Genomic DNA, 17,887 nt, shown 5'->3' on the forward strand with positions numbered 1-17,887 from the left:
GAAGGAAGGAAGGAAGGAAGGAAGGAAGGAAGGAAGGAAGGAAGGAAGGAAGGGAGGGAGGGAGGGAGAAAGCATGCTGTTCTGGTGCCATGATGAGTCAAGAGCTGGAGAATACTTTTAACCATTAGTGAAGATCAGGTTCTCCTTTTATATGAGAATACATAGTTGCAACTATTTTTGTTGCCAGTTCTGTACTGACAACTGTAACTCAGTGATCCTTTTTAGAGCCATCTTGGATTCTCAATCCATATATTCAAGTGAAACTTGAGAAGATGCAAGCAGCAAGAGCAAAGCAGACTCAATCACCATTTATGCTAATTCGTATTGTCAGACACTCTAGTCCTGTAATGCTAGAGTACTAGCAGGCAATTTGCTTAGTATCAATTTTAGGTATAATGCTACTTTTGTCTGAGAGCACAACTAAGCAGAGGAAGGATATTCTAGCATCTACAATGGCAGCCTGGATTTAGGCTGTGTGGAATTAACTCTTCCAGAACCCCTTTTATAGCACTGTGAAGATTTCACTTTGCTCATGCATCAATTCCCTGTCTGTAGAATGAGGTGATATTTCTACGAGACAAATTCTGTGGGACACAGACACTGCAGTAACAGTGTCCATATAAGTACCATAGGGAGTAAACAAGGCAATGTAGACTATAAATATGTAGTGACTTTTAGAGAATTACAGTCTAAAGCAAAGCAACAGACTCTTAGATAACTTCACTTTTGCTAGAAATCCATTTTAATTAAAGTTCAGAGCTTTCTACTTCTTTCTGTCCGTTCTTCTACTTCTTTAGTAGCTGTGCCAAGGTATCCATGTGTGTTTCTTCCACTGTCATCTGGCTCATTCCCAGCAGATGCACACAATCTGTTTTGCTGTCATTGACAGGACTCAGTTTATGAAAAAAATGTGGCAGAACATGCTGCTGTAGTCACTTATACAGGATTCTCTTTTCTAAGTAACTGAGAAGAAATTAATTCTTTTTGGGGTTTTTTACATATTGTCCAGTCATAGGATTTTATCCGGACTACTTTGCATTGGGTTAAACAGAGTATTTGTTTAACATCTTAGCTTTCTTTTTAAATTCCTATTTAGTAAAATTAAAATTTGCCAATAATACGAATATATAAAATCACCACAGAATGTTGACAGACCTAATTTCAAGTGGTGGCAGTAATTCTGGCCATTCTGGAATACATGTGCTATTCCCAACTATTTTAGAAAATATTATAGTATTTCCTTTAAATTTTATAATATAAATACAAATTTTCCAATTTATAAATAATCCTGACCATCCAAAGATGGCGACTCTTAAGTATCCTGGATATACGTGAATTATAGAAAAGGATTTTGTATAAGGAGATGTGTGCTCCTTCTCATGCAAAGTTCTATTCAGTAAGAGGCTGAGTAGAAACAAATCAAAAAATGAATTTTTTTACTTCATTGCCTACAGAAAAAAAGCTCTAAACCTTAATGTTATCACTTATTATGATATTGTGGTAACAGGTCCTAACAGAGATTAGAGCCTATTGTGCATGATGCTTTGCAAACACACATTAATGAGCAGCTCTACCTTTGGACTTAACAGCATGAACAAACAGGATAATAAAAAAGACGGTAGATGGAAAGAAATGAAGATTTTTTACTATTACAAATGTCTTGCTGTTCTTCTCAGTGTTCAGTAAGACTTGGTGTAAGTAATTAAACTTTATGGAAAGTATCTAACCAGACAAATACTGTTTATTGGATGCCGGGGTGTTCCCATTGTCTTCACCAAAGACAAAATTAATCAATAGCTCAAATTTTGTGTTCCTTCTTTGCTGCTTTCTACCTCTATCCCAGCGAAAGCAGGGATGACAACAGCACTTTCCACACTGGGCTACTAAGGTTACAGCCTAAGCCATTAAAAAACCACTAATGTTAAATGTGTATGGGCACTCTACATGTTTATTAAAAAACAGAATTTGCTTTACAAGCTGATGTTGTCTGTAATTCTTTTATTTTGATCTAAATTTTCTCTTTGAACTGTACTTTGTTTGGATGGGTTGATGGCTCTGGCTTCCTTTTTTTTACTCTACAGCTAAGGGAAAAAAAATCTTCAACAGCTAGAATCTCCATTAATTCCCCAACATGACAACTAGTGTAGTGAGTCTAGTGCCTTGGCTGGCTTTGAAATAGCTATATATATACATTAACATAAATTAAATATATTTAAAGAAAGATTATCTGTATTTTCAGGACATATTTTTAAACACTATTTCATTTTGGGAAATGCCTTTAATATTCTTACGACTCTCAATTCACGCTGTTGTCCCTCACATAGGTGTTTGGTTTTGTGCCATTAATAGGGTATTATGCTAAAAAGGCTACCTGGAACTATGCTACAATGGCAGACTGACGTGTTAACTAGGCTTGTGGGTTTTTTGTAAAATTGTTTCTTATGAATATGTACATACATTTTTACGTACGTACATTTCTCTATATATGTGTGTGTGCTTTTTATACAAATATATATGGTTTTCAAACTATGATTACATGCTGCTGGGTATGCCTTAAACTGTAAATAAAACTGTCAAAATGTCTCTTCACAGTTAGACCTCATAAAAATAATCAGTCCATAATCACATGGTGTTCTTTCTTCACATATATACAGTTGCTACATAAAGTGAATGACTTTCTTCTATTGTTCTAGACTTAAAATCCTCTGTATTATGGGTTAGAAATACAGTATTTTTTAGTGGGTTCTTCGTATGTGCTTTTATATATGTTGGTGTATGCCAGTATCAAAAAAATAAATGTAAGAATACCAAACATAATTTCTCTTGATTTTATAGACAGGTTGAATTAGAAGATGACTGTAACCCTGTTTTTCATTATAATATTTTTAATTTTTTTCATGTTTTTTGAGGTGAGCATTTTTGTATTTTGCGGGGGTCTATTACAAGCTAGACCTTCAAGGTTTCTGGAATTAATGTCAACTTTTTAATTAGTCCTAAAATTACTTTAGGATGCGATTCGTAATATGGGCATTTCTAGGAGATAAATACTATTGGTGTATCAGTTATGACATATAATGTAAAAAGAAGACAGAGAAAATAAGGTCCTTAGATGATTTCATTTGCTACCTCTATGCCTTGATTACTAGGCTCAGTTCAACTCAACAAATATCATTACCACTTAGCTATTACCCTTTAAGACCCTGATTACAACACACCTATTAGTTGTTTGGGCAGCAAGAAGTGAAAGGAGTAATTTAATACATTTGTAAAAGACTAGAACTTCTATCCTGGTATTTGTCACAAGAATTGATTCTTATCTGAAGTGTCAAGAGAGATGGCAAAGACCAAATGAAAGAGTGTAGAATGCAACATTTTCTCATTATATCGCCTGTCAAACTTCATTTTTTTAAAACCACTCTGTTTTAAATTTAAGCATATTGACTATGCTACCTTTGTTTAAAAAAAAAGCCAAAACAAACAAACAAACAAAAAAAATCCAAACACCCTCCCCCCAAAAATAAAAACAAAAACAAAAGGAACTGCAGCTAGCATAGCAATATATTGCTTTTAGATCTAAATGCTAAGTGCCAGAATCTCAAAACCGTTTGCCTGGTATTTCATGATCTTACTTGGAATCCGATGTGATAAAAAAGATGAAATTTATACACTTCCAGACTGGACAAATTAGATGATAAATTCCAAAGCTGAAGACCTACTATATAGAACTCTGTTCTATACATTAAGCAGTTTCAGATTCTGTTTCAGACATCAGTGCTGATCTTAGCTGTAGATGCTTTGCAAGTAAGAAGATGAAATAAAGAGGATGTTTCAGTTTTTTCTTCATTTTACACAGCTGATCATTTTCCATGGAAACACAAACAAAGAAACAACTAAAAACCATAAGAAAACTGGTAAAATTAGCAGAAAAACAATAGGCTGAGAGCTGCTTTTTCATAGGTGCTTCGGATTTTAGTTTACATAAAATAGAGCACTTAGCTTTGTATTCCATTTATTTTCACCACTGCTGAATAGGGACTAGCATTTTCAGACTCCCAGTAATGTTTCAAAAATAAATATTGATACTTAAGTGATAGTATTGCATATCTTCAGATAAAACAATATATAGAATAGGTCAGTAAATCTTGTACATATTTCCATCTTACACTTGAATAGTAACATAAATAACTTGCAGATATCATTAAAGGTATCAGTTTTATGTATGATTATACACTGGAAAATTAGGATAAAATTAATGTTATAAGATTACATTTTCTTGCTGTTTACTAAGTAGGATAGTTGGGGCTTTTTCCCTTGAAAATACTTTCCAGTGCCTTGCCAATAGCATGTTTCCAATGGGAGAATCACCCTCTCTAGTTGGCCGAAGCAGATTTTTTACCTGTGTCAGGCTAGATGTGCACTTTTCATGAGCAGAAACAGCCTATTTTTGTGATGTGAGCTGGCCTCAAAAATGTATTATTCATAGAGCTGGGTTCTTCACCAGTAATGATAGTTTGGGCTAGTATGGCCCTTCTGAAAGCACTGTTTGTACGGGGAATTTTTTTCCTTATAAAAATACACATATCCTTTTTTAAATCTGTTTGCCCCCAGATGCAGGAGAAACACATAACTCAAGAAAAAATTATACTTATCCACAGTATAAGAGAGAAGGGGACTGTCTGGATGGAGACAGGGCTGACCACTGACTCTTACAAGGCATACAGACTTTGCTGTGGTATACAGTCGCACTCCACCTGCTTAAATCTCAGAAGCTTGTCTCAGAATCTCAGAACTGCATCTATGCAGTGCAAGAGATACCTTAAAAATGAGTAATTTTTAATCCCATCACAATACTCAATATACAAAAATGTCAGTAATAAATTTTATGGTCAATTCTATTATGGCCTCTGTTTCTGTTACAATTTGTCCTTGGCAAAAATACAGACAGTGCTTTAATTATAAATTCATTTTGAAGAAAAGTACTGTAATTTTTAGTGTACTTTTTTTGCATTATTCAGAAAATTTAAACATGCTGACAGTGTTAATATGACTGAGGACAAAGCAGTTCTTTGGTGGTAACACTTCTAAATTATCTTAAATTGAGCTTCATTGACAAAGCTATCTAATAACATTTTATTTTTTATTTTCATTGGCAGTGTCATTAAGCCTTCAAATACACTATCTCCATAACTGTTTCAGTTTTTTATTTCTGTTATCTAAAAAATGTAAAAATATGAATGGACAGAGAGCTTTGTTGTTTTCAAGGCCTTATAATTCCACTTTAGTTTGTTTGAAAATATGAAATGTAAGTAGGTAAAAACATAAAGTATATTATATCTTCCTGATTATGTAGATTCTGTTGTGTAGAAAATATACATTTGATGTGATGGAATGAAACCTCTCTCTTCAGTATGTTAGAAATAGCAATTTAAACTGCAATCTACTGTATAACTCCACTTTCTTTATGTTTCAATGACAAGTCAGCAGTAAGACATAGAACTCTGATTCCGAAAAAAATTCAAGCCATGAAAGCTCTTATTCAAATGCTCAGTTAAATAGTTTGCACCCCACTTAAAGTAAGGCCTATACCAGACCCACTGGGCAATTCAAGCACTGAAAGATCCTGACGTTTTGTTGAACAAGAAGAGGCAGGACATTTCTGGAGCTGAGAAGAGAAACAGTTCAATACAAGAAGGCAAAGCAGATATTTAAGGAGCATATAATCTCTTGGCAACATGATCACTTTCAAATCTTCAATATTTTCTTAATTTTTATTGTGTTTCTCTCTATAGGGCATGCAAGGCAAGGGGTTTTTCGGCTCTTGTGTATACAGCACACTTCCTACAAGCAGAAGCTGGGTTACGGGCAGAAATATTATATATTTTTAAATGATATATAATTTTAAAATTATATATAATTTATATATTTGTTAAAAAGAAAAAAAAAGGCAAAGCATCAAGTTTGTGTCATCAAAAAGATTTTTTCCACTGCAGCTTTCAGTCATAATTGCTGCATACAACAGCTTCTCAGTAAATCAGAAAATTTTAGCTATTTCAGCATTACATTAAGCTAATATTTTCCTTCCTTTAATACACACTGTTGCATAACAACACTGAAAAATAGTTAACTTGTTTACACAAACTATTTCTCTGAGAGATCTATTCCTTTAAGCAGTAAGGCCTGGTGACTGTGGAAGGTCTTTTTCTGAGTGAGTAGAATTTATCTGATTTTGGTTTCTTTGCCTATCTTGCTTAATAAGAAAAAAAAAAAAGCAGATTTATACAGCCTCTATTCTGAATTGTTGAAGTGTGAGAAGACATTCTATGAAAGCCTCTTCCTAAACTGGACTAGTGGGACAGGCTGTTAGTTGCACAAGGAAACTTGTGTTGCTATCTCCTTCAGCATCTTCTCCCATTTACCGAAGTCTTTCTAACTCAAGAGAAACTCTTTTCCACATCAGAATATTCACCAAACATGTTGTATTTTCTGGCATCCTTAAGTGTGACATTTTCACACAACACATCACAGAAAACATAAGACACTAAAACCTCAGACCAGAAAGTTTCTTCCCGTCTGCATGAAGCCACGACAAAGGTACATGTTATGAAAGCGTAATTTTGTAGCCTGCACATGTACAAAGCTGCTCTAAATGAGGTTTAAGGAACGCAGTAATCTGGGTATATTGTGTAGTTGTGTTAAGATAAAGGACCATATTTTTAGTAGAAGACCTGAATTCTTTTCCCATTATTCTCTAGACCTGCTGCATGACTCCAAAAATTCCATTTGAAAATTCCTACTTTTGCTGTAAAACTTCACCAGTGTCTGTAGGTTATAAGTGAAAAGCAGCGAGAGAAAATTTTATTATATACATTATTTTATAATCAGTCTACTATTTTCAGAAGCTTCCGAAAAAATAGCACTTGTCATTTGAGAGCTGCAGCTGTTAGTCTGTTGAGACATAGAGGGGATGGGGCAGATATTGAATTATTCATGAAGGCTACTGCTATAGTTGACATAAGTTCACCAGCTAATTCCCCCCCTCCATTATGAACTTTCTTTCAAATTTAGTCAGGCTACAGGGGTACAAGCTGTTACTTTTAATAATCATGCTACCAGAAGTTTCATAAACTGTATCTATCACATAAGCTTTCTCTTTTAAGAAAGTTACTTACTGTTCATTGGGGGCTGATAAGTGCTTAATTTTTAATACTTTTAATTCATGGATAATGTGAATAATCTGATGTGCTTTCAAAATGTAACTGTTACAAAAATGTTTTAAAAATGCACGTAATCATTTTTTTACCTTAATTTAGTTTGATGAACCAAACCCACTGGCATTTTCATTATATGCTTATTTAAATTTTTTGTGATTTATGAACACAAGGAGGTTTTGTGTATTGTTACTTACAATACATTTTTCAGTTTACAGGCCAATTCAACATGTGTAAATGCAAGAAAATCTTAGTTTGCCCAAGCATGAGGAAATAAAGTACTTTATATTCCAAATGCTAATTCATTTGCTTGCATGAGGGAGTTGAACTAGACGATCTCCAGAGGTCCCTTCCAACCTTAAGTATTCTGGGATTCTGGGATAAACCAACTATTTTGTGGCCCAGGCTATCAGACTAATAATAAAATATTTTATGCTCCTGCAAAGCAGTGCTGACATTCAAGGTTAGTTTGGCAGACACCAAAATCATGTCATGAAGTCATGGTGGGTGTTGTGGGAATGTTAAATATCAAAAACTTTGTCCCAGTTTGAGCAATAAGGAGCTGGGTGACTGTCACACAAAGGATTCCACAAACATAACTCTTCACATAGGCAGTATTGTCAGCTATCTCTGCCTTGGCCGCAGCAAAAGCACAAATCTTACCAGCATGTATTTGTTTTCTTTAGGAGATTTCTCTCTCCTTTTACACATCACTACAGTCTGATTTGGGGATTTGTGAGCAGTAAGAAATTGTAGTAAAAATTTCATATCCAGTTCATCCCCCTCTTCTCTGTGGAGATTTCTGCAGTGAATGAGATTGAAAAATGTCTTTTTAGTGGTGTGCTTGATGCAGACAGTGCCCTTATTTATCCTGTGATGACCTCATAGCAGCAGCACATGCCCTTTTGATGGAGAGGATTATTGTAATTCTCTCCCAGAAAGGCTTCCAGCAGCTCAGCTCTGTCACTTGCAGCCTGTTCAGAATGCAGTGACACACTCTCATCCTGTCTTGAGCAAGTACCTTCGCTCATTTACTTAATCTGCTATGAAGTAGCTGTTTGATTTAAAGTTTGCTGCCTTAATTTTTAAATTCTTAATGGTTTAGATCCTGGCTATTTTCAAAAACTCCTCCACAAATATCATCTTGACAGATATCACCACCCCCACAGCACATTTTAGGAATTTCAGCATCACATCTTAGGTTGGCAAGTTATGTCCTTTGCCGTGATAGGTCTTCAGTTAAGGAACTCCCCCAGGAAATCTGTCTTGAACCATATCTCCTTATCAGAAAACATTAAAATTAAATATACATTCTTGGCTACTTTTTCTTCTCTGTTCTTATTGTTCAGTGTAATTTTTATTAGGATCATATTTATTCCAGATTCTCTCAGTAATTCTTGGAATTGTTCTTTCAAATTTTATTTTTCCCTTATTTGCAGAGTAACCTAAGCATACTATTGATGTAGTTATGGACAGTGACTTCTTAATGGTGTTTCATGTCTAGAGCATGAGCTTTTTTGTGTTAACATAAACCATATGTCAATATAATTGCTTATTAAATAATACACAGGCTGCTTTTTAAATTTAATGTATTTTTAAAAATTGTATTTGAATCTTTATTCCTCTTCTTTAAAAGGAAGTATGCCTTTCTTCTTCCCATTATGCATTGTAAGTCTTAAATTATTTCTAATCCTTTGAATTTTACATTGTCTCGTTGGTGCAAGTTTCTTAAATAATCTGATTTAAATTATCAGAACTTAGAATATTTTCCAGATTGTAGTATTACAAAGTGAAAGCCAGTCTGAAGTGGGGAAAGAAAGTTATTGGTAGGTGGTTTCTTCTTCTTACATCAAATTTTACAAATTAGCTATTTTTCAAAAAAAAAAAAAGAAAAGAAAAGGAAGTGGGGGAATTTGGCATGCATACCTGAAGCTAGCTTCATTATATTTAGATCTTTTTAAATTTTACTTCAGTGCAAACTCCTTGCTCTGTAAGATTAGCATACTGATGATGTTTTTCACTTTTTTTTTGTCATGTTATTTTTAGTAATCTTCCAATGGATTACAGTCAATGGCAATGCCAACGAACCTTTTAGCCCAAAAAATTTTTGAAACAATCTAGAGGTGTTACATATTATTAAGATGGGAATTTACAAATCCTTATTATTGGGTAGTCTTAAGGGTAACTTAATCATTAAGCTTTGAGCCACAATCCCAGTAGAATGTGGTGTTTTTAATAGCACTGGTTCCTATGAGCAAATTTTATTGTGGCATCATGGAATACCATGCATTCTTTTGCTTATGATTTATTCTCCCTAGATACAAAATGGTAAAAGAGATGTGTTAATCTATTTTTATTCAAAGGACAGAAATAGCTCTGTTACAGTTCAGGGATAGAATAACCAATATTAATATACTACTTGTTCATAGTCATGCTATACCTGATGCTCACAATGAGAATATTGATCAATTACTAGGAAAGATATAGAGCACATTTTACAGACCATTGTTAAATGTTACTTTCTTCCGTTTCAGTGTTTCCTAAAACATTGCTGAAAATCAAAAGCATAACAATACTACATTCAAAAATAGATAATGTGTTTCAGTGCTGGTTGCAACTTTGTGCTAGATAAAGAATCACACTGAGATGACCCAAAATTATCCTTAAAGAATGACAATATTTTATATTATTTTCCCTCTTGTCTGGATACTTCAGTGACATTTTTTCTGGGATTTATGCCCTACATATGTATAAATGTATACAACTGACAAAGAAGTGTGTCAGAATGCAAAATTTATCTCAAACTTGAGGGAAACTGTTACTTGATTACCTGTTTTTCAGCATGCCATTAGAAACTGGCTGCTAAGCAGTACAGAAAGGAGAAAAAGGCAGCTTATCTTGCTTGTCTGGCACTTAAGCAGTCTGTGACTGATAACTCAGCCTGACCCTGACCTTGGCAGCATTGCACAAGTAATCTTTATGAGAGGATAAATTTTTAACAATTTCTCTAATATCTTAGATATAAAAAAAAAGCCATTTTAACAAAGGAGTGCATATTTTCTTTTTTCTTTGTACCTTGAACAAATGTATTTGGACTAGCATCTGCCCAGGACTTTAAATGCTCTGTTTCTCGTTTGATCTCAGTCCTTATTGTAGTACCCTGGGACTTGATGCAAGTGCATAAGTGAAGATTACTTCTGAAGTCTTTTTCTGTCATTAATTTTGACATGCTCAGATTGTGTTGCTTAGTGACCTAAAGCTGGAATATTGCATTAGAATTAACAGTGTGGCAGCAGGGACATATTTTTAGTCTATTCAAGATGAACTAAAATGATGAACTTATCTCCTTTATCAAAGGAAATGCACTACTACAAACAGAGAAGGTAGGATAAAAGAAGTGGTGCCGTGAGCATTGCCATGAGTTCAGATACTAAGATGGAAAACATGAGAAAAGTCAGTTGACTCTAAAAATCAGATCTGTTCAATTGCTTAAACCTGTATATGTTTGGTTCTAGTGGAAGCTTCATCTCTTCAGGACATTGCATATCATGTTCATTTAAACTCCAGTTTTACTTAAAATATATGCAAAAGTTGGAACATTATTACATGTTTTTGAAGTGTTTTCCTTTTCTGCCTCATTTTATTTAGCTAATGTATTTATCTTTTAAGGACAGCAAAAGGGTAATAAAATACATGTGCATGGAGGCAAAAAGTCAGAACCGATACTTTAAACTGTAATACAATCAAGGTAACCTGCTTCATAATCTCAGATCAAATCACTGATAAGGAGCAAGAGATTAGAAGTGGACTCCAGTTGTAGAAAATATTTTCTGAAGAGCTGTGCTAATCTTTAAAAATCTTAGCCTTCAGTGAAGACAGCAATAGCAAAATGTTATACTACAATATTATCAGATTTTCTGTTACAGAGACTACATAGTCACTCCTAAAATGCAAACTAGGAATTTTTTCATTATTTTCTAGCTGACAGAAGAGAAAAAAGGGTGTAGAACTAAATCACTTATTACCAATCATTATTCCATGAACAGGGAAGAATTTAAAAAATCACTGCACCCTGCAACAGGTGCACAGAACTGTTGAGATGAGTCACTATTTCTATGCAATGCACATATTTACCCTTCACACTTCTTGTTTTCATAATGTGCATGACATGTAATCCTACTACATAGCTACAAACCCCACAGCTGTGACACTGGGCCTGCTTTCTGCAGTAAAATGTAAAAAGTCCAGCAGTAGTCGAAACCAACGTGACAGTGAATTTCACAAAGGATTTAAGTTAATAATACTCATAAAAAATCAATCTCACAACATATATTGACTAAAATACATGTAAATTCTTGCTAACAATCACAATATACTATGTTGTACCATATTTTTCACAAGTTACTTTTCTTTCAGTGAGACAGGGCTCAAAACATAACTGTTTTCATGTAATTTTACTTACTGTATTCCAAAATTATTTTTACCTTGTCAAGTAGAAAGTTTCACATATTTCCTTTGAAAGATGGCCAAAATTCAGGGAGAAAACTCCGTAAAAATATTAGCAAATATATCAATACATTCTCATACAGATTTAACAGCAAACCAGAATATAAAATGTAGTGATGAATTTTTTTGTATGAGCGAATTCTGCCATGTGCACCTTGGAAAATGGAAGACTAATTTGGTTACTTACAGGCTCTAATTTCAGGCTTAAGTACAGCCAGTAGCAAACATTAAACAATCTACTCAAAGTCAGTGTTGGTATTTGACAAAACTGGACAGACAGTTCTAGGTTTATTCAGAAAATGCTCAAGAATTAATTAGGTTTATTCTATAGTTTTCTTTCATGGCATTGTTATAATCATCCATAAGTTGGTATTTCAAAAAACTCCGTGTTGTAATCAGTTTTATCTGAATGTAGATATTAATTTCATTGTTAGGGGGAGGTGGATGCAAAAAATTCATGTCTTCACTAATGTTCATTAATTTGAAAGTAAGACCTTATAAGCTTTTTTTTTCTGTTATTTTTCTAGAAAAGTAAAAGAGAAAGGCTGTGCTCACTTCAGATAAGTTGAAATTCCTGTTAATAAAAAAGCTGTCTAATTGCATATGAAATAGGCCTCTACAAAACTTACTGTAGGCAAAATATGAGCAAGGAACAACATAAGTTCACCTGATTCTGAAGGCAGAGCCATGGTGAAGTGTTAACACTTCAAAGAGGACAAAATATTATGAAATCTGTCTAAACCAAAAAGCAAAGAGTGTCTTCTTCATCTGCATTACAATTTGTATGACAGAACAAATTCCATTATGGAGTTTGGCCAGTATGTTAGGCATATGAAAATCATTATAGAATTAATTGTTATCTATAACATTCTCAGTGATCAGGATCTTGGTTGCAATTCATTAGTAACACACTCTTTTCTGTTCGCATAGTGCCTTCAAAACGCCATTGGTTGAAACGTCTTTAATTTTATTATCTGTACAGGTTTGAAGTCTTATGACTGAAGGCCCATTATTTAACCTGTTATTCTTTGCACCACTGGAGTTTATAGGAAGATACTGTCCCTGTCCTAAAGAATTTGCAATACATAAATCTGACCCAGATTGACCCTGATTAGTCAGGATCAACAGGATCACAGCACATGCTGGTTTGAGTGTAGCAACTCAGGGAAGTGTCTTTTTCATTAATGAGGGTGACCATACACCATACAGTTTAAGAGTATTTGACACCTCTTTGATTGAGGTTGACAAGTCTTAAAAAGATGAACATCTAATCTCACCCTCTTACATGGCAGCAGAGCATGGCTCTGACTTAGGGTTTAGGAAACAAGCAAATACTGCTACTCTATCTGTCTTGATGAAGAACATGCTTTGTCTGTGGCAGATGCAAAGCCTGTTTAGTTTTGAAAGAATCCTTACATTCTGTTCCAGGTAGTGTAAGACTCTCTGTTCTTGCTGCTCTTCTGCTTTTTATCGGATAAGTCAGGCTGAGCAGAGTGAGCTGTTTTAAAACTTCGCATTTTAAATCCATCTAAAACCAGCCTACCATGGACATGACTCTGTACATAATGATCAGTGTATTTTTGATTGATGAAGGGAAATAAGTGGTACAGTAGCTTAACCAAATTTGCAAAAGAACGCACAATGTCATGTTCCCTTGTTTTTTTAGGAGACAAGGTATTGTACAGTAAGGCTTACAACTACCAGTCTGTACACACCTGAATTCATACCACAAATTCTTGCATATGTCTTGTCAGTGGTTATTTCTACAGACTCATGCAGCAGTGGGGTTTTCAGAAACAACCTCATAGATTTGCTGCAAGCTCTATTTATCCCTGCAAGAGGTTTCAGCAAGAGCTACAGACATGCTAACGCATGGTTCTCATCTGAAGAATCTGCTCTGTGAACTGGAACAAATTATTCGGGAATCTAACATCAAAGGATGACAGACAACAAACAAAAAAATGCAAAAGTAAAGACTTTGACCTGAAAAAACAGCCCCAAAACCACACTAAACTTATAAACCAGCAAGAGATTTGCCTCCATTTATTGGAACCAAGAAAAAAATGACAACTGAACAACAAGGTCTAACATGGGAAATAAATCAGCTAGTTCTTGTCTCAGGGTGATGGTGTTGAAAAGTAAATTCATGAGCTGGTATGGGAAAATGTTGAATGATTAAAATTACATGATAGCATCCAAAGTATCCCAGTAATTTTATCCCAAATTTCTCAGTAATTTAGACATTTTAACAGCAAAAGCTATAGTTGTTAAACTTTCTAATCTATTCTTGAATATATTCAAACTATTTTATAGCTGTTTCATGCAAAATTGCAGAATGGAGCCTTTGATTCCTCAGTGTTCATCTCTAAGCAACATGAGAAGAACCTTTGTAGTAACATTGCATGTAGAGAGTAAGAGGATGATGATGATGATGATGATGAATATTACTATTTCAAAGATTTGTGCTCAATTTTTGTGATGCTTTATTACTGTATAACACTGTTGTAATCTGTGAGGATTTAGAGCCTTCCACATCATGGCAACTCATCTCTCCCCTCCAGAATCAACCAGTTGACTTACTTGAGAGAAGCACCAACATATTTTTCTTTTATTTAAATGGGATAATACCATAGAGATGTGTGTGTTAAGCCCATTTATAGTCTGCAACCTTGATACTGAAGTGATCTTGGGCATTTAATATGGTATTTCTCAATTTTTTTTCCAAAGTCTCCACTTGTAAAAATCAGTAGAAAGATTCCAACAGAATTCCATATGCACAAAAGCAATCAGGAAGTGGGATATTATTTTCATGAACTCTGTTTGCATGCTCTACATTCTGAATTTTGAAATAATTGTAAAAACATACTGAATTAGGTTATGGCATGTTGTTGACATTTCCATTTAGTAGAAGCCATTACTGACTTAGATAATTTTCACTTTTGCAGCACAGCATGGATAGATAGCAGGATGAATGTACTTACAGTATTTCATCATGCATAATTTGTTATATCTGAGATACAAAAGAGTATGCTGGAGATTTTTTACCTGGAGATATAGTGATAAGTAAACCACAATTTGATACATTTTCTTGGAAAATATGCTGTTTAGTAGCAGTGCACTGATACTTACTGGTCATTTATGCATGAGCTAGTTGTAAAATTATCTTCATATTACCTACAAAGAGAGGAAATTTAGGTTTACAAGCTAAGAAATCACTCTGACACAATATTTCCATACAATTAAGAACTTGTTATAATTATTCTGCTTTTACTGTTTGCAGATTTTAAAGCAGATTTATTATCAGGAAGACATACTAAACTTGAATCTGTCTTATCCAAAATGTGGTTTTATTCTAAAAGAACTGTAAGAAAAAATATACAGTTCTCATCTGAGTCTTGTTTATTGTAGCACTTGTAAAGTACTGCTTGTTTTGCACCTTGAATATTATTACTTACCCCAAGCTGTCTCTAGGACCAAAAGTGAATTTTCTGTTATAGGCATAACAATTAATAGATATGGAAGGTATTTTGTCCAGTCTTTTCATCGGTTCATTTCAAAATTGAAATTAATCTCTTTTGCTTGAGGCTTCATAGTTTACTGTCATTAGTTGGGGACAGTCCAAGTCATGAATTTTCAGTAGTAGAGAAGCCTTGGGATTTTCAGCTGTTTCTGAGATCTTAATCAAAAATGTTACTGATTGCTTGGGAATCAATGAAAACCCTCCTGAGGAAAAAAAAAAGGCAGCATAACCTTAATATTATTCACAGTGTTTTGTTAAAAGGGGCAATGATTCATAATGATTATTTTTTTATCATAATGTAACATAGTGAGGAATGCCAAAAAATATTATCCATTTTTATTCTATGTGAATGGGTCAGAAGTATCAGTGCTTTTGATCTTTTAGAGACAGTCTTGCTCACATGAGCATGCTCACATGCTCACTAGCTTTAAACACATAGGTTTTCTGTTTGACCTCTCAGCATATTAAGTTTTAGCATATTCAAAAATCTTTGCCAATTCAGGGGTTGTGAATCCACAGCTTTGTAGTCACTGGACTCTTCAGTAACAATATAATAAATTCTGGTTTAAGAGAATTAACTGTGCTGATGACAGAAATTCCAGCCTGTAACATTACTGGAAACAGCATTTCTGAATCATTGAAGAACTTACAAGGTGAGAAAAGGACCTTAAAAATAATCACATTTCACTTCTGGAGAATACCATTGTTATTATACTATTCTTGTTAGCACCAACTAAAATTTGTCTGGTTTTAACCATGTATAACTGAATAGAAGTTGAGCGTTTTTAAAAATACTGGACTAATGTCCAGTCAGATTACTGAGTTTCAACTTTTGGATCTCTTTCAAACACAGAAGCGGAAGCACTTCTTTTTACAACACCATGTTAAGACAAGGACACACTCTCACATATGCACACACATACAAAAAAGGTACTTTTCAAGTTGCTTCAGAATTTGCTGGTTGCTACATGGTATCCTAAAGGACAGCAGGAAGAAAAATGCATAATATTTTGTAAAAAAATAGCAGCTTATTTATGCAATGTTTCAGGAATTAAAATATTGCTGTGCAAAATACGAGTAGTAAAGATAGTTGTTCAGATTAGGCATCACAGTCAAAGTTCTATCTTAATAAAGCAACAGGCTTCACTTTCCATGCATATATATGTGTAAACTATTTTAAATCCTTCTCTTTATACAAATAACTGTTGCAGGGAGCATAGAGATTTCATTTTCAACAGTGTAAATACGAAATAACAGGACTGGCTAGGGTGTAGTTTCACTCAGGGCCATGCATTTGAACAGCCAGCACCACAATGCTGGCCCTGGGGCTACAATGCGCATCTTTACAGTGCATTTTTGGTAGAAATAAGGAGATGCTGTGTTTTCAGAGGATTGTGTTGACAGCAAAGTACATCAATGAAGGCCACCTCCCTCACAGTGAAGGTCTGCATTTTAAAACAGCACTAAAACAAAATAGTCATTGTGTTTTGACAAGGGTCTTAACTATTTACAGCACAACAGCCAGAACTGCAAGTAGAGCTGGATCTCTCAAAACTAACCCCAAAGCTGAAGGTAGTACTATTACTAGGGGCCTCCTCTTTGTAGCTTTTTAAAATACAGTCTCCATTGTCAATGTAAACATTCAGAGGCCCAGGCTGATACTTCTTTTTAAAATGCAGACTTGATTTATGACAGCTGCATTGGATCGTTAATCATATATTATCTTTATGGGAGCTTTTTTCTAACATATGTTAATTGGCTGTTTTCTGTGACAAATTATGAGCTCTTACTTTGATGAGGTTCAATTGCAATCATGTTGGAGTAGAGTATGCAGAGTTTCCAGCCCCCACTGGCTCCTTAAGTGACTACAAACATCTGCACGTCACTGCAGTGCTGAGTAATGGCAGGATTTGGATTGATCTGATCTCTGTACTGAGCTTTTTCCACAGGATATTTTCAGCTCATGACACTAAATCTGTTACAGGGTTTGCTGGTTTCAGCAAAAGGGCTAAAAATAATATCTTTTATGGGATTATTAGAATACAATGAGAAATAATTAGCAGTATACTGAAATATTTTTTAATATTCAGAAATTTCAATGACTTATTAGAACTCAACTTTCTTGCATTCAAGTTTACTGATGTCATATAGCATTTCCCGAAGCAAAACTGCTGCCTGCTTTTTGAAACCCATGTTTTTTAATTCCTAAATGTAATATTTGCTAGTTTAAAAAAAAGAAAAATATTTTACTTGGGAAGTGGTTGGCCTCACTTTAATTTTTTTAATTTTTACCAAAGAAAAGTGTACTTCCCAGCTCAACAGGAAATGTATCTAATTATGCCTTACATAAAATTGCACATCTTTCTGTTAGTAAAGAAATATTTGCACTGAAAGTTACTGTCTATCTTTTTTATGTTAAGGAAAATCATGCTTATATTTGTTCAGTATGTAAATTAAGGAAATTCAGAAAAAAAATCACCATAATGAAAGTTGCTGTGTTTTTTATTTGGTACTTAATCTTTTAATGATACCTGTACACATAATCTTATTTTATACAAAGTTTCATTGGAATTACTGAGACAAAAAATGTGTGCTGTATTTTAATATTTTTACTCAAAGCTGTACTTAGGGTGAATGTGCAAAAATATGAAAT

General features: G+C 34.2%; 1 protein-coding gene across 14 annotated transcripts in view; it reads left to right on the forward strand.

Moving 5' to 3' along the window:
- The window catches only part of MEF2C (myocyte enhancer factor 2C), a 125,671-nt gene that overhangs the window by 17,012 nt on the left and 90,772 nt on the right, over nt 1–17,887 (forward strand). The window lies entirely within an intron of this gene.

Source organism: Corvus kubaryi, unplaced genomic scaffold (assembly GCF_017639235.1).
Source record: "Corvus kubaryi isolate FWS band 111438036 unplaced genomic scaffold, C.kubaryi_AGA036_p1.0 split1-37296, whole genome shotgun sequence".
Classification (NCBI taxonomy): domain Eukaryota; kingdom Metazoa; phylum Chordata; class Aves; order Passeriformes; family Corvidae; genus Corvus; species Corvus kubaryi.